This window comes from Pan paniscus, chromosome 2, assembly GCF_029289425.2.
Source record: "Pan paniscus chromosome 2, NHGRI_mPanPan1-v2.0_pri, whole genome shotgun sequence".
NCBI classification, from domain to species: Eukaryota; Metazoa; Chordata; class Mammalia; order Primates; family Hominidae; genus Pan; species Pan paniscus.
In genome coordinates, this window is record NC_085926.1 from 167,329,290 (window position 1) to 167,345,659 (window position 16,370).

General features: G+C 38.5%; 1 protein-coding gene and 1 long non-coding RNA gene across 5 annotated transcripts in view; one reads left to right on the forward strand and one right to left on the reverse strand.

Moving 5' to 3' along the window:
• Window positions 1-16,370, reverse strand: part of MECOM (MDS1 and EVI1 complex locus) — a 578,348-nt gene that overhangs the window by 349,664 nt on the left and 212,314 nt on the right. The window lies entirely within an intron of this gene.
• Window positions 14,474-16,370, forward strand: part of LOC130541377 (uncharacterized) — a 29,321-nt gene continuing 27,424 nt past the window's right edge. The window contains exon 1 of the long non-coding RNA XR_008955423.1: window positions 14,474-14,542. This is a non-coding gene — a long non-coding RNA (uncharacterized LOC130541377). The remainder of the gene's footprint in view (window positions 14,543-16,370) is intronic.

A 16,370-nucleotide genomic window follows, 5' to 3' on the forward strand; every position in this document is an offset into this window, starting at 1 on the left:
ACACCTGTAATCACAGCACTTTGGGAGGCCAAGGCGGGTGGATCACCTGAGGTCAGGAGTTCGAAACCAGTCTGCCAACATGGTGAAACCTCATCTCTACTAAAACTACAAAAACTACAAAAACTACAAAAAAACTACTAAAACTACAAAAACTACAAAAAAAAATGGGTGTGGTGGGGCACACTTGTAATCCCAGCTATTCGGGAGGCTGAGGCAGGAGAATTGCTCAAACTCAGGAGGCAGAGGTTGCAGTGAGCAGAGATCACGCCATTGCACTCCAGCCTGGGCAACAACAGCGAAACTCGAAAGAAGGAAAGAAAAGAAAGACAGACAGACAGAATGAAAGAAAGAAAAGAAAGACAGACAGACAGACAGAATGAAAGAAAGAAAAGAAAGACAAACAGACAGACAGAATGAAAGAAAGAAAAGAAAGAAAGAGGAAGGAAGGAAGGAAAAAAGGAAGGAAGGGAGGGAAGGAGGGAGGGAGGGAAGGAGAAAAGAAAGAAAGAAAGAGAAAGAGAAAGAAAGAAAGAAAGAGAAAGAAAGAAAAGAAAGAAAGAAAATTTCTTTCAATAACATTGAGAGCAGTAGTTTTTAACCTTTGTGAAAAATCATCTAGAGTGCTTGTTAAAAATGTAAATACACAGGGCTTGTCCCCAGAGATTTACTGTGACTGTAGGGTGAGACCTTTCAAATGTTTGAACGCAGGAGATTCAAAGATCACATTTGGAGAAGCACCTATCTAGAGAAAAATCCTACTTCCAAGTTTAACGTTGGAGAGCTGTTATCTGAATTCATCTGGGAAAAAAAAGGGTTTATTCTTAATAATGGGGAGGTGGCAGAAATTGCCTCTTTAATTTTACCCATTCTCCAAGTGTCAAAACGTAATTGATAATTAAGATTATGTTCCTTTTAATATTTTTCAAATTTAGTTTATTTAGATAATGAATATCACATGTCCTTCAATAATTTTAAAATTCAGTTAATTTAAAAATTGTATAAATAGATTCTGAGATACTAAACAAATATGCAGTCAAATTTTTTATGTTTTCATTTGAACATTCTGGGGAAAATAAGCATACTTTAGAAGCAAGCACATATAAATGCATAATTCAGTTAGGTTTTTTGTTTTAATTTGTCCTTGGCATTGATGAAAAACAAATTAGCTACTCTCCTTGGGTGCCTACCAGAAATAATAGTAACAAGTTGAGCTTTTTTCCTCCTCAGTAATATGTTCCTTTGTAGATAAGCACAGTGGAGAGGTAAAATGATGTCTTTTAAAAGTTTACTGTTTTTTTTTGTTTTGTTTTGTTCTAAGATGTAAATGATAGGGGAAGGACTGGGAGCTATTTCAGAAATATTTATTCCATTGAGACAATGAATTTTGGTCATTAGAAGAAAGAATCATGGACTATCAAAATGAAACAAAAAGACAGCAGATTTATTTCTATAGCAAGTGTCTGTACATAAAGAGCAGGCACACCTCACAACATTGTACATTTATTGTCTTACAAAATGAACTGGGGTTGAGGTAGATGTAGTAAGGAAAAAGCTTTAATGATGTGGGGCAAATTTTTAAGAGAGGAGATGTTTTTATTTTTAAAGAATTCAATAAATATAATGATAGCGTTAACAAATGTTTTTGTTGTTTTTTCTCTCAAAACTATTCGAACCACTTATTAATCTCCAGTCTGTTTCATCAATCTTTTATGATGTGTTACAAGGAGTTTTTCAAATTTAAACTTCATTACATCATTTTATAGTTATAAACCCTGACCACTATAATTCTTGGTCCTAACTAGGCTATGAAAAGAGGAATGTATTCATTAGGCTAGTACAGTACGGGAAGCCTGTAGTTTAACCAAGGTTAAAACAAATAAGATGCCAAAGTTCACAATTTTAAATAAACTCAAGAACCTGAAAAAGATAATTTAAAAACAACATAGTGCATTTCTATAGTTTGTCATTATTTCATCTCTTATGGAAATATGCAGCAATGATGGTCTTTTTCTATATCTAGAAAGGATACATAAGTGATTTTTAACAGTAAGAAGTTATTTGTGTTTGGATTTCCTTCGCCACAGCTTCCTTAACTAGCTCCTGGGTAGAATTCATTAATTTTTATTAACAGGGAAAACATTTGTTCCCGTGACAATATTTGCATTGCCTGAATGATTTTCACCTCTGCCACAAGGTGTACTATCGGCTCATACATCACCCGATTACTTGGAGAGCAGAAAGACCCTCAGTCATTAGTGAGTGAATTAAAGATGATCTTAAGAGCTATTAATCACAGTGACAAAAGCCTTAATGTTTCTGTGACCCTAGTGGAGCCTGGGGACCCAAAGGGAAGCAGAGGGAGAGAAAATGGAAACATATGTTTTCTCCAAAATAACCTACCTTAGGAGAACTGTCAAAAAGAGAGTCACATCAAACTAAGAAATTCTGCCAGCAACTGGCCTCTGGATTATGTGTCTATTTATCTTCTTGTGAACTCATATTTCCTTTTAAAATATATATTTTCTTGCTGTAGACAATTAGAGGGCCAAAACTAGTGTCTTCTGTATCTTTGATTTCTTAATTCAGTTTATTTAGAACGACTTGTGCTTCTGCTAAACTGCATTTCTTGAAAAAATTCAACATAAATTGCATTCAGTCTAATAACCACATAAATCAGTATAAAAACAAGCAGACAATAGCAGTAAAGTGCCATTATAAACATTAATTCAAGCAGATACAATATTCCAATAATGGACCAAAATGGTAACATTATTAAGCACTACAGTGGGTTACAAAACTTGATCATTCTTCAATGTATCTGGCTGTATTTGTCTGGATGTTTACAAGATTATAATGGCATCAACTCCACTGTTAATAACATAGGCACTTGCTGGAATTTCAATTATCTTTCACAATATGTTGACATAAAAAACAGACTACAACTGGCTATTTCTGAATATGGTAAGAAGATCCATATCCCCTTATTTGTATGCATGTCTTTGTTTACATAGCTAAGGAAGAAATATCACACTGTGCTTATGTTTTGCAATTGGTTCTGAGTCTATGAGGCAAAAAAAAAGGGAAATTCTGGCTAAATCGCTTTTTTTTTTTTTTTTTTTTGAGACAGAGTTTCGCTCTTGTTGCCCAGGCTGGAGTACATGGCGCGATCTCCGCTCACCACAACCTCCGCCTCCCAGGTTCAAGCGATTCCCCTGCCTCAGCCTCCCAACTAGTTAGGATTACGGGCATGCGCCACCACGCCTGGCTAATTTTGTATTTTCAGTAGAGACGGGGTTTCTCTATGCTGGTCAGGCTGGTCTCAAACTCCCAATCTCAGGTGATCTGCCTGCTTCAGCCTCCCAAATTGCTGGGATAACAGGTGTGAGGCACCGTGCCTGGCCCTAAATGGCTTTTCTACACGTGAGTTTCTTCAATACGATTTGGATTAGCAAAATTAATGGTGAAATTATAGTTTTCTCTTTTGACATTGATACTATGTTGCCAAATAAAAAATCCTTTTTTCCAATCACTTTTCAGTGCCTAATACAGTAACTAACACATAATTAGGGCTCAATAACTATGTGTTAGACTGACTGAATTGGATAAATATTCAATGTTATTTATATTGAAAAACAAATATGACTCTGGATTAAGAATATTAAAAATTTTTGGAAATTTTTTATTCTCAATAAATTTTTATGTTTTGACTAAAGAGTCCAAATCAATACAACTGAAAATACTTGAGCTTGAACGACATAACAAGATTATTTTATTCATTAGAAAAAATATATTTTAAGGGTAATTTTCTTTCTGGAATCGTAGAGAATATAAGAGAAAAAAATTATGAAGAAGTTATTTTGCTATGGCTAAAAATAATTTCAGAGTACTTTAAAAGTCTCATGAGTAAAATAAAATCTTTTATGAACCAATTAGAGTTTTGTATTTCACTTTATGATTCACACAGCTCTGTAACTAGATTTCATTATTTTCTCCATCTCCCAGATAAGGAAACCAAGGCTTACAATATTAAACTAATATTCTCCACTGTCATAAATCTAATTAGGGGGTGGACAATGCCAGATTTTCTGCCTTCAAATCCAGTTAACTTGCCATTGAACTAAGCTGTGTCCCAAATACTTTGAAATGCAAGGAAAATGTATTGGTTAACTAAAATCAATCTATTAAATTGGGTCTCAGATAAAGCCTAGTTTCTATACAGGAAGGTTTATTGTTAAAGGTATAGGAGACATTCAAATATTAACTTTTTTGCAATTATTAGTCATAAGAAGAGAAAAGTTTAAGGAACTCAAACCGGATCCCATGATAGAATCTCCAAGATTAGTTAACATAATATCCACAAAAGCACCTTCTTTGATAACCACAAAGATTCAAATTATAACTCTCTCCATTTAACAGAGTCAAACTTTTTGGAATGTAATTCTTGGAGACAAAAACCTTCTTTATATATTTCCCTCTTGTCCACCTGTAACACCCAGCAAATAAGGGTAAAGCTATTCTTGAGTTAAAGAAAAATGAAAAGCATAGATTTATAGAGAAACCTGTTTTCATATGGCATTTTTCCTTCTCTTCAGGTGCTAAAGGGGGTCTCAGAGTAGAGTTCAACACTTAGATTAGAACTTTTTCCTTAAAAGCAATTAGAAAGTTATTTTTGAATGGCTAGACCAGACTTCCTAAACTTTTAGCAGAGCCTAATTTCAATGTCATATATAGAGTGACAAGAAATGCATAAAAATCTCATCCTCCTAAAATGTATCAAGGGATGTTTTATTATTCAATGGCTCCAGGAAAGTATATGACACAACCATGAGCCAAACACTAGTTTTAGCACTCTACATATATTAGCTCATTTAATCCTCATAATAGCCCATGAGGTAGATATGACTCTCATCCCCATTTTATATGTAAGGAAATTGAAGCAGTAATATTAGGAAAAAGAATAAATGATTTTTAAACAGCCATAATTCAAACCCTGATTGTCTAGCTCTAGAGCCCACGCGCTTTATCCCTAAACTATACACCTTCTCACTCTGGGCTTCACCCAGTAATAGCTGCCCAATTACAGGATAACAATAAGAACATTTTGCTTGTTTTTTTTTTTTTAAAGATTATTCAATCCTAAATCATAAGTATTCAAGTTTCTGAGTCAAAATTTGACATTCAAACATTCTTAATTGCACCAGCAGACCCTGAGACAATGGTTCAAGAGTCCATAGTTTATTTCAGAGGTGGTCCCAGGAAACATGGGTTAAGGGAGTAGACAGTGAGACAGAGAAGGGCCAGAAGTCAACAAAGGGTGTGCTATCAATCGAGTTAGCACTAGGGAACTCTAGATCAGCACAGCTGAGGTGAGGGATCTGGGGTTTTATCCACCGATTCCCATCAGTCATTTGTTGAGAGCTTATCCCAGGGGATGTAATTCCTCACACTTCTGACCTGCCCCATGCTCTGGCCAGGCAGTCTCAGGCAAAGCATTTGGAAGTCATGTGAATATGCACAGAAATGGTGAAGGGATATGGATGGGGTACTGGCTGGCCATAGAGATGGCCACAGCCAGCACGTGAAGAAATGTTTCAGGTACTATCGGGTTTTCTTGTTCCAATATGCAGTGTTCAATCCAATCATTTAAAACCATGTGTGTTTGGCAAATAAAACAACTTTTTGTTAATCTTCTGTCCATAGTATTTATTAATTCATTATTTTCAACCAAAATTTACTGTAATTGTGAATCTAGGTTGGGTGCTGGGGGCAAAGATTAAAACATAAATTAAAAACAATCTCAAGCAAGACCTACAAATTACTACTCATAAAAGCAAAGACTGATAAAACAGACTACATTAAAATAAGACCTGTTCATTTAGAGATCGCATAAGGAAAGAAAAGACAAACTAGGAAAGATATTTAAAAATATACATAATTAACTAAGGATTAGTATCCAGAATATTAATATTATTAATATTATTTAATATTAATATAGTTAATATATTATTAACTAAATATTAGTATCCAGAATATATTAGTATCCAGAATACTTCTAAAATAAATAAGACTAAAACAAAAACTCAATGTTAAAATAGGCCATAGACATAAACAGGATTTCACTAAATAGGAAACACAAAAGGTCCACAAACATGTGAATCAAATACAAATTAAGGCTGTAATGAGATAGTATTTTACGTCTCCTAGATGGGCAAATAGGGTAATACCAAGTGGTATAAATATGTGAAGAATGCAGAAACTCTTGCACATTCCTGGTGTGTGTGTAAATTGGCACAATTACTTCCAAACAATATTGTACTATCTTGTGCTATATCCCTGACATGCCAATTCCAGTCTTGTATGTACATACTAGAAGACATGTTTGAGGCTGTTCTTCTCCACATTCCTTATATGAAAAACTGCAAACCCAAAAGACACATCCACAAGAAAATGAATAAATAAATGGTGGTATAGTCACAAAATGAAATATTATACAACAGTGAAAATGAATAACATGGGTGAATCTTGGAAACAAAATATTGCATGTAGAAAAGCAAGACCCAGGAAAAAATTTCTAACTCAAAAACAAGCAAAGCCAAACAATATATTGTTTGGTAATACATACATAAGCAATAAAACCATTTTTTAAAGTAGAAGAATGATTAAAGTTCAGAGGAGGGCTTACTTCTAGAGTAAGGCAGAAGAATGAAATAGGGAAAATGTACATAGAGAGATAAAATAATTTGGTTGCGTTCCACTTCCTGAGTTAGCTAGTGAGTTCACAAGTGTTCATTTTATTTTTATATTCCATTACTTCTACATATATCATATACGTTATGTTTTATATGTATATATATATATTCTTTTCAATATATCAAGAGTTATGTAATAAAATAATAATAATTAAGAAAATTTTGCTTGGCTTTACACAGCTCACAATCCTGTTGGGAAGCCTTCTTGTTGAAATGCGAAATGCTTTAATAGACAGAGAATCAAAACAGAGGGGTTGTGGAGCCCATGCTGGGGCCAAGGAAGGTTTCATGGAGGAAGCCTTGAAAGATGAGTAAAATTTGCCAAGTGGAGGTCCAAGAAAAGCATTCCAGGCAGGGGAAACCCAATGAGCAAGGGATTGAAGGAAGATGGAAGCCTGTTGGCATGTAAGGTGCTAGAAGGGTTGGGGATGGGGTGGGAGGAGGGAGTGGGGTTGGGGTGGGGGAAGACGACACTCTAAATAGTTTGCAATTGAGTGAACTGACAAGGTTTGGATTATTTTATGTCAAGTTACAATTGTCATACTTGTAATGAGACCTGTTATCATTGCTCATCTTTTTAGGGATAAACCATATGCCCTCCAAAGCTTCTGAAGGAAACAACTTCTCTTTCCCCTTCATATTGGTGATGTTGGGAGGGGGAGATGAGAAATTAAACACAACTAGCCCCTTCTCTCCACCAGTTTAGACAGCTCACCCCAGACCCAAGAGTCAAGTAATCACCTCTGGATATGAAGAGATATTCATGTTGGGTGGTCTACCAAGGATTAAATGCCAGGATCATCGAGAAAATTTCATCTCATTAAAGGCACAGAGGCCAGCTGATCCTCCTATCTGCAGAGCTGACCATACCTTAGGTGCACAATTAATTTCCCAAATAGTTTAAATAATCTAGAGGAGCAGAAACTGCACTGACATGAGGAATACAGATAACAATGAGTCTAATAATCCTGGACATTGCTCTGGGCAGCCTGGGTAGACACACGTGTAGCCATTTCCCAAGCTGGCTGATGTGACAGCTCAGCCTGAGCTGAGTGGACAGACGGAGTCCATGGCTCTCCAGGAGAAATTCAAGCCACTGGTGCCTTGGACAGAACCTTCATCTCTAAAGCAGCGCAACCAAGATATTCACGTTTCTGTGCCGTATGACAAAGATTTTGTACCAAATGAAAAATTTTACAATAATAATAATTTCTATCACCAAACAATACTTTGAGTGTATATAGCAACTTAAATATTTGAATCATACACATTTTTAAAACTCTGTACCAGTACAAGCCTGTTAGCACATTCACTGACATATACTAGTAAGCATATGTCCTTTTCACCAAACCCAAGAATTCTATCTTTATCAAAAAATAGAAAGACTATAGGAGACAGAAAAATGTTCATTTTACATTTCCTTAGCAAATTTGAGATGCACAACATCTCAAATCTCAGATAACACCATGGTATTATGTGCATGTAGAAAGACTTTAGTTGCTACAATGGACTTGTCTGCAATTATGTCAAATATGCATAAAATTTTTGGCAGATGGGAATATCAGAAATAAAAGATGCTTTTTTAGCTATGTTACACTTCTTCTCTTCTTTTTTTTTTTTTTTTTTTAAAGGGAGGGTCTTGCTCTGTCACCCAGGCTGGAGTGCAGTGGTGCAATCTCAGCGCACTGCAACCTCCACCTCTCGGGTTCAAGTGATTCTCCTGCCCCAGCCTCCTGAGTAGCTGGGATTACAGGCACCCACCACCACGCCTGGCTAATGTTTTGTTTTGTTTTGTTTTGTTTTGTTTTGAGATGGAGTCTCTCTCTGTTGCCCAGGCTGGAGTGCAGTGGCACAATCTCAGCTCATTGCAACATCCACCTCACAGGTTTAAGCAATTTTCCTACCTCAGCCTCCTGAGTAGCTGGGATTATAGGCACATGCCACCACACCCAGCTAATTTTTGTATTTTTAGTAGAGACAGGGTTTCACCATTTTGGCCAGGCTGGTCTCAGACTCCTGACCTCAGGTGATCCACCCACCTCAGCCTCCAAAAGTGCTGGGATTACAGGCATGAGCCACCATATCCAGCCAATTTTTGTATTTTTAGTAGAGACGGGGTTTCACCATGTTGTCCAGGCTGGTCTCGAACTCCTGACCTCAGATGATCTGCCTACCTCAGTCTCCCAAAGTGCTGGGATCAGGGTGTAAGCCACCTTGCCCAGGCTTGTGTTACACTTCTTATGAGTAACTTCTATATGCCATTAAAGTATGAATCAGAGAGTTTTAATAGTCTGCTTTTATTTTCTAGTAAGCACAGAAAACATAAGAGGTTGCTAGTAACAAAATAAAAATATCCATAGTGACTAGGCAGGTAAGCATCCCAATTAGGTGGGTATACTAATATAATCTCTTCCATGCCAGGAAAGGAAGCTTCAGATGTTTCATGTCAAAGAATCATATATTAAGGAGATTGTAGAGACAATGACCACTAACTTTTAGTGGAAGAATAAAGACATCAAAAGAGGCAAACAGGCAAAACAAACAAATAAGAAGAGTTTTCTAAAAGTGAGGCTATTGCAGATGAAGGCACAGAAACAGTTTTTGTGGTCTCTTTTCTACTACTGGACTCAAGGTGCCCCATAACTTTGGAAACACCACCATCGATGAGGTTTTCACATTTTTTTCTACCTATAGTTTTTGACCCTGAATATAGAATTGGTCAAATGGAGTAGTATCTTTATGGCCCTAATATATTGCTTTGTATTACAGTCATTTAAATGGAGGTCTGTATTCTTTTCAACACTTCCACAGAACCTAGTCCAGTGTCTAACATTCAGTAGGTGCTCAGTAACTGTCTGCTGAATTTCAGTGAATAAACCCCTTGAAAGAGGAGTTACTCCACCACAGCATCAAAAAAAAAATTCACAATGAGTTTATAAAGATTATGTTTTCTACTCATAATATTTGAAAGTATCTACCAGAACTGGGATTTCTCTCCTTCCAATCTGCTTTGAAATTTCTTGGTATCCCATGGAAAAGAATATATTGCTAATGGAAATTCCAGTGGGGTCTCTTCCCTGTGAGCAGGCTCCTTGACTCTCTTCCAAATGCCACCATCAAAGATTCCATCCATGCCCCTCACATTAGGTCCCTTCATTACCCTCACTCAGTCATAAAATATTTATGGTGTAACTATTGTGGTGTTTAAGGCGCTGCACTATTCTCTGTGGGGGGAAGGGAAGGGGGAAGAAATGTAGCCCCAATCTACCCCCAGACCCATTGTGACCTATGAAATAGGTTTGCATTAAATACCCATGTTTATATTGTAATATTTTTGCCCATCTTAGGAACAAATCACAGTGTTAAGAAGCAGGGAAACAAAACAAAAAACAGAATGCCTTCTCTATCTGCCCTCAAATAATTAAGGCTTTAACCTGTCTTCTGTTCTCATCATTCCATGAAAAGCCCTTCTCTGACTTTGCCAACAGCCTCCATCTTATCCAATCCCATGGCATTTATTTTATTCTTCATTATCCTGTTTGAACAGGCTCATCTCCTGTCAATACTCTTCCGCTGTTTCCCACTGACAGTGCTGGGTCTGATGCTTGCTGTGCTCATCTGAAAACACAGCAGAGGTCAGTTTGGGCTTTCATTTTAGCAATCCCTCCCTGAGGAGCAGAGGGAAAAGTCCAGCTACTCTGAACAATTGCTTCAGTTCTCTCTGAGGACAGAAGAGGACTCTCAGCACTAGACAGTTAGCTCTGGCTCCTCCACTCTCTTGAGGTCTGGGAGCCTTTTTCACATTAAATCCCACTAAATAGAGAATTTCTTATAATCCCCATATTTTCATCCCCAAACTCACTCTTTCATAAGTTTCTCGTAACTGCATCTCAGGGCTCTTTCTTCGTACTGATAGCAGATAACTTTGGAAACATATTTAAGTTATCCTTTGCCCTGTCTTTCCTACCGTCTACTTCCAAATCTTTTTCAGAGTTCCTGAAGTATCATTTTGATCTTGTTGCCCTTACTCCCAAATCTTATGAGGACTCTCAGTTCTCACATCAAGGAAGATACCTGAAAGCCTTTACCAGATGTGTCACGACATAGCCCATCCTTCTCGTCACAGATTTCTAGACACTCCCCATCAAATTTTCATGAGCAACACTGATATGGTTTGGCTGTGTCCCCACCCAAATCTCCACTTGAATTCTATCTCCCAGAATTCCCACGCATTGTCCAAGAAACCCATGGGGAGGTAATTCAATCATGGGGGCTGGTCCTTCCCGTGCTATTCTCGTGATAGTGAATAAGTCTCATGAGATCTGATGGGTTTATCAGGGGTTTCCGTTTTTGCCTCTTCCTCATTTTCTCTTGCTGCCACCATGTAAGAAGTGCCTTTCACCCCCCGCCATGATTCTGAGGTCTCCCCAGTCATGTGGAACTGTAAGCTCAATTAAACCTTTTTTTCTTCCCAGTCTCGGGTATGTCTTTATCAGCAGCATGAAAACAAGTAAATTGGTACCAGTAGAGTGGGGTGTTGCTGAAAAGATACCCGATGACTTTGGAACTGGGTAACAGGCAGAGATTGGAACAGTTTGGAGGGCTCAGAAGAAGACAGGAAAATGTGGGAAAGCTTGGAACCTCTTAGAGACTTGTTGAATGGCTTTGATAAAAATGCTGATAGTGATATGAACAGTAAGATCCAGACTGAGGTGGTCTCAGATGGAGATGAGGAACTTGTTGGAAACTGGAGCAAAGGTGACTCTTACTATGTTTTAGCAAAGAGACTGGAGGCATTTTGCCCCTGCCCTAGAGATCTGTGGAACTTTGAACTTGAGAGAGATGATTTAGGGTATCTGGCAGAAGAAATTTCTAAGCAGAAAAACATTCAAGAGGTGACTTGGGTACTGTTAAAAGCATTCCATTTTAAAAGGTAAACAGAGCGTAAAAGTTCAGAAAATTTGCAGCCTGATGATGCAATAGAAAATAAAAACCCATTTTTTGAGGAGAAACTCAAGCCAACTGCAGAAATTTGCATAAGTAGGAAGACCATGGGGAAAATGTAACCAGGCCATGTCAGAGACCTTCATGGCAGCCCCTCCCATCACAGGCCTGGAGGCTCAGGAGGAAAAAGTGGTTTTGTGGGTGGGCCCAGGGTCCCCATGCTGTTTGTAGTCTAGGAATTTGGTGCCCTGTGTCCAAGCCACTCCAGCCATGGCTGAAAGGAACAAACATAGAGCTTGGGCTGTGGCTTCAGAGGGTGGAAGCCCCAAGTCTTGGCAGCTTCCAAGTGGCGTTGAGCCTGTGAGTACACAGAAGTTACGAATTGAGGTTTGGGAACCTCTGCCTAGATTTTAGAAGATGTATGGAAATGCCTGGATGCCCAGGCAAAAGTTTGCTGCAGGGGCGGGGCCCTCATGGAGAACCTCTGCCAGGGCAGTGCAGTAGGGAAATGTGGGGTCACAGCCCCCACACAGAGTCCCTACCGGGACACTTTCTAGTGGAGCTGTGAGAAGAGGACCACCATCCTCCAGACCCCAGAATGGTAGATCCACCGACAGCTTGCCCTGTGCACCTGGAAAAGCTGCAGACAATCAGTGCCAGCCCATAAAAGCAGTCAAGAGAGAGGCTCTACCCTGCAAAGCCACAGGGGCAGAGCTGCCCAAGACCATGGGAACCCCTTTTTGCGTCAGTGTAACCTGGATGTGAGACCTGGATTCAAAGGAGATCATTTTGGAGCTTTAAATTTGACTACCCCACTGGATTTTGGACTTGCATGGGCCCTGTAACCCCTTTGTTTTGGCCAGTTTCTCCCATTTGGAATGGCTGTATTTACCTAATACCTGTACCCCCATTGTAGCTAGGAAGCAACTAGGTTGTTTTTGATTTTACAGGCTCATAGGTGGAAGGGAGTTGCCTTGTTTCAGATGAGACTTTGGACTGTGGACTTTTGAGTTAATGCTGAAATTAGTTAAGACATTGGGGGACCATTGAGAAGGCATGATTGGTTTTGAAATGTGGGGACATGAGATTTGGAGGGGCCATGGGTGGAATGATATGGTTTGGCTGTGTCTCCACCCAACTCTCAACTTGAATTGTATCTCTTAGAGTTCCTACGTGTTGTGGGAGGGAACCAGGGGGAGGTAATTGAATCATGGGGGCCAGTCTTTCCCTTGCTATTCTCATGATAGTGAATATGCCTCATGAGATCTGATGGGTTTATCAGGAGTTTCCGCTTTTGCTTCTTCCTCATTTTCTCTTGCCACTTGCCCTGCCATGATTCTGAGGCTTCCCCAGCCATGTGGAACTGTAAGTCCAATTAAACCTTTTTTCTTCCTAGTCTCAGATATGTCTTTATCAGCAGCATAAAACCGAACTAATACAGACACTCTCCACGCTACACAAATAAGCCTGGTCTTCCACAGAGCCACCTTGCCCTGAGTTTACATCATAGAACTTGCTAAGCTACCCTCCCTTTCCTGATAATTAAGTGAGTAGTAGTTCTGTGTGTTGTGCGTTATCCTTATCTACCTTTATTATCTTAAATCCCACACTGGCACCCACTGTGAGGTCACTATTACTGTTTTTTCAGTTAAGGAAATAAAGACTGAGAGAGCTTCTCATGATCATATACCTGGTGTCAGAACCAAGATTTGAACCCAAGTCTGCCTGATTCAAAAGCCCATGCTCCTAATGACTATGCAGTGCTACTGCCCTCATCCCTATCAGGATGGCTTGTTCAGGGGGTGCACCAAGCTTTAGGCACTCCCTGCATATGCCATTGTGGTTCACTAAGTGGAAAATTAATTAACAGTTACTGAATTTTCAATTATTTTTTTCAGTATAATTTTGTCAACAAATAAATACTTACAGGTCTAAGAATTTTTTATGTTATGAAAAGGGATCCTCAATGTAAAATATTGAAATCCAACTCCTTCATTTTATCTACAATCTAGAAGATTCTACATTAGTTCAAGTCTTCCTCATCCTTGAGATGTAAAGGAAATTGCTTTGAACCACCCAATTTCTTGACCCCTTGTGAAGATGTCTACAATTCCCAAGGGTGGAAGAATTAAGTCTTATTGGTGCCCTCTGCCACCCATGCCCTAGAGTTCTCCTGCTCCACCTCCATCTTCTCCTATAAAAATGCACCTTCTCATTCAGTAGCTAGAAGGCGGCCAGGCAAAGCAGGCATTTTGTAAATTTTAGTTGACTGGGGGAGGGAATGGATGAATAATGCAGGATGTGGGGCTCTGTAGGTTAAGATCACAAGAAGAGGTGGATGGTTATCTACTATCTCCCCCCACCAATAACTTTTCTGACTCTGAGTTTGAGATGTCCAAAGAAAGGCAGAATCATACCTTTCTCATTGATTCTTATGTTTACAAAGTACCTTTATAAAGCGTCTACTGTGTTCCAGGTACCATGTTAATTTCTAGAAGTAAAAATGTCAACTCTGTCACTGTCTTCAAGGAATCCATAGTGGGAAGCAGAGCACACAAATAGATGCTTACAGCACAACATGATGAGTGGTTTATTACACACAAAGTATTCAGGAAACAACTAAGAGGAAGAAACCATCTCCACCTGGAAAGACTGGAAAGGCTACACACCAGAGCTCAAATTTGAAATACATCTCGAACGAGGATTTGGCCATGCCAAGACAGTTGAGTGGAAGGAAATTCTAGGCAAAGAAAAAGCACAAATGTGACCTACAAATGAAAGATTGGTGAGTAACTCTGCATAGCTGGAATATAGGCATAAAAGAGAAGGCAAGAAATGAAGCTGAAATGGTATGTCAGAAGTATATTATTTAAACCCTTGTTTGTGGTGCTAAATGGCTGGGCAACTAGGAGTCATGGTGTGATCAGATCTGTAGTTTGGAAATTCAACTGGAAATTGCTATAGATGAGAGCTAGGAGGGGGGAGAAATTAGAAGCTATTACAGTGATGATGGTGACCAACGGCGAGGTGATCTTTAGGTCATCACTGGAACCTGACCTATAGTAGACATTCAAAAAATATTTTAATGTAATTGAATTTGTCTCATGAGCTCCTTGATCTAATATACTAAGCAACCAGCCTTGCTACCATATCTTGTAAAATGCCACTCGTGTTATACGTTGTGGGAATGCTTAGGTGCCTGACCAGGATTTTAAGAAGATATAGAACTAACTTAGTATTTATTTATAGGTCGCCCATCACATGCTAAGCATCTTCTATACATTATCTCATTTGTGCCACACAACAATCCTTCAAGACAGTGTTTTCACCATTTTACACAGGAGTAAAATGATGTTCAGAGTAACTAATAAACAAATTTATCAAACTAGGGGTAAAGCCAGATTTTTAATTCAGTGTACATCTAACTTCAAAGGCACATGTAAATTTGGGATATTATGGCAAGAGAGGTACTGGTAAAGCCACATTATCTTTAATCAAATATTTTAGAATAGCATCCACAGGAGTGTGCATGTGAGACCCCTGGCCTGGAAAGAGGAATTTGCATCCTGATTTCCTTTTTCACTGCATATGGCAGCAAACCATAATGAGTCAGACATTGTCATAACACATTGCATAATTCCAATGAAGCATTCACATCTCGACTACTCTTGATTATTTCCAATTCTGTAATAAATGAAAGAGATCAACTGTTCGGTGGTTTGAGGAGGGTGGAAAATCATTTAATTCTTAAGTACCATTAAATATTTAATACTATTATAAGGAGGTAATGTCACTTTCCATAATACATTTGGCTTCAGGTACACTGGAATCCAGACTTTGACACCTCCATACCATGATAAATTTTTGACCCTGAAATTTTATTTGAAATCACGACTCCAAAATCTCCTGTAGCCAATCTACCAGGAGTAGTATCTGTCAACAGAGAGAACATCATATAAAGACCTTAACGTTTTGAAAGCAAAGCCAAATGAAGCTCAATCACGAAAGGTCTTTTCTTTCTTTAAGGTGAGAGATGGAGCAAAAATGAAGCATACCATGGTAAATAGGAACTGTGCTCACTTGCAGTCATGCACTATAGCCATTAAGCCTTAAGGTCTTAAGGTACTAAGCAATGCATATGATAAATTTCTCAAAAACATCCCAGCCATAACATAGTTCTTGCTGATTGCTCATTTACCCATAATGCATGCTGTCATAGCAAAGCCTGACAAATGACAGAGAAAGCTCAGGTTATTTTTTACACTGACTGCCAAGCCCCTCACCTCAGATTATTCATTTATTAGGGCAATCACTGAGGTCTGGGTACTTAATATTGTTTTCACCAAATATGAAAATGATCTACTTGCCTATTCTTTAGTTCCTCCTAGGGCAAGCCATTTATCATCAGCTCAGGATAAATGACTGCTTCATTATAGCTATAATTTATGAGGTGTTAGAAGTAAAGAGCCACGCCTAGAGACTTAAAGCTTTAATATGGATTAAAATAAGATAATCAATCAAGCTAATACAAATTTTCCCTCAGCATTATTTCTTGTTTTGAAATAGCTTAATAATTTGGTGGGGTGGCGGTAAGCTATGTTGAATATCCCATTATCCAACTACATGCATGTATGTCTGAGACAATACGTAAAGAAATATAGGATGTGATACCATCGG